Raw genomic sequence first — 2,333 nt, 5'->3', positions numbered from 1 at the left:
GGGGGGGGGGGGGGGGGGGGGGGGGGGGTCAAAATATCAATTTTTGAAATTGAAAATATTTTTTAGAACTTGATGTTTTTCAAAAAAAAAAGTGATTTGAAGTTGGATAAGAGTATTGGAAAATGTTTTCCTTAACTTTTGAAGGGAAGTCGTTTTTCTTAATATTAAGAAAAATGAGTTGATTTGAAAAATATTTTTCAAAAGTTTTGACCCAACCATATATGAGAAAATTTGAAAACATAGTCACATATCCCTTCTACTTAATGTGATTAAATTATTTGCTGAATGAATGTGTCCTGATTTAAATGAAAAATAAGAAGTTCAGAGTAGTTGGTTTTTGGTCAATGATATGATTGAAACTTAGGAAGTGTGTCTAATCCCTACATCGCGTGTTACGCTCTTACCATTGTCAACTGGGAACACACATTTATTATGCATATCCACCGCTACATTTAATTCTCCATAAACACAAGGAGCGTAGGAAAAGAGGGAGATACTCTCCATATATTTTTTCATGAGTCCACCAGTGCCCTATATTAAAGACAAACGGGTGAGTCGAATATAGGTGGGTCGAAAATGAGTCAAATTGACCCATATATAGCTCATTTTTTAGATACAATATAATTTTTACTAACTATTTTTCCAACCCTAGTTTATCCATTCTCATCTGGATTTTCCCATTCTTGAACTAGAAAATTAGAATGTACAAATTGTTGGAGTACTCAATGGATATAGTTTTTCTATAAAATAGATCAAGATATTGTATAGCTATTGTTACAATCACTTCAAAACTACAAAGCCAAGATTATAAAATGTTGAAACTAATATTCAAATTGAACAGGAGTAAAGAAGATGGACAAGTTCTATAGATTTTGTTGAGAGTAAAGAATTGCACATAAATAGTAAATGTTGGGATTCATGTGTTTTTATGATATTCACAAACGCAGGGACCTGGTGTTGGAAGAGTGCTCTCGTCCAAGTCTGTAATGATGTACAATTGTAAAAATGTCGTGTCAGGTGGTTGATGGGAATAGCTGTGTACTCCACCAATGAAAATGGACAAGGTTGTTTTGTTCAGTGGTTAATAACTTTGTTGGTGATTGATATATGCAAGACACAAAACAACACCTGATTCATTCATTCAAAATAGGTGCAAATATCTTCTCAAGAACTCAAGCATAAAATAAGACATACAGCAACAGACCTGAAAAATCAAAGAAGAGCAATCTTTATATGCTGGCGTTATTGAATGCTTGTATTGTGCTAACATTGTAGGATTCGTTTCACATTCATAAAGAAACGTTTCAAAACTTTGTTTATATTGAGTGTAAGAACATTGTTAGAGTTAACTTTGTGTCTTATGTATTGAAGTGTATATTAATCACAGATAGTTAATATAGTGGGCAATGGAAGCATTGCTTTGGCTCAGTAAGAAACAGAGGTATTACTTAGTGTGAAATCAATAGTTTAGTCTCATTGGTGTAGTTGAAATATGTATTCTTTTTTGCTTGAGATTAGTGAGATTAAATCAATTGAGAATCTTGTGTGACATGTCGTGATTTTACTCCCTTGAGCAAGGAGGCTTCAATATAAAACTCTTTTCCCTGATTTACTGTGAACTATTCATTTTCCGAACTATTATTCTGTTTGGGGACCTGTTCCTGTGATCAGTGGTGGACCCATACACTTCCAACAACCAGAACCAGGTGGCAGAGGTAGTTATAACTTTGGGATTAGATAATTTTTAATTAACAATGGTTACAAAGGGGTTAGTTGGTTTCAATATTTTACTAATTGAGTCGAGTAGTTATACAAATAGATGGTGGCATTGCATTTCAAGATCTTTAGCATCAATTAATTAATGGTAATAGATCAATTGCCGCTAAATATGTATTTTTAGCGGCAATTAGCACTCTTTCTATATGTTTCTAAAGCCTTTAGCGACATTGGATATAATGTCAGTGAAGCCGGTAATGAATAGTACTCTTTATCAATGTGTCTACTTAATAAAATTCAAGTGGGGGTGTGTGGGGTGGAGGGTGAATTGAAATTCTTCCACTGAACTACCTGTAAACGTTAGACAACTTTCCTGCAAGTTTGTTTAACAGTGTAAGATAAAGAAATTGACTGTAAATAAATGACACAAGAAGTTTCATACTGGTTCAGATCACCAATGTGGTGCCTAGTCCAATCCTCTTGGGTTTCAAGGATTTTCTTTAAAGCTTGATGAACTTGGTTTACAGAATGAGTAATTTTTCAATCCCGTCTAATATGCAAATCAGACTTTCTAGTTTTGGTACTACCTCTACTTGTATAACTTATTCTCAGAATCT

Source organism: Solanum pennellii, chromosome 1 (genome assembly GCF_001406875.1).
Source record: "Solanum pennellii chromosome 1, SPENNV200".
Lineage (NCBI taxonomy): Eukaryota > Viridiplantae > Streptophyta > Magnoliopsida > Solanales > Solanaceae > Solanum > Solanum pennellii.
The sequence above is the reverse complement of the archived record's forward strand: the minus strand, read 5'-3'. Positions refer to the sequence as shown.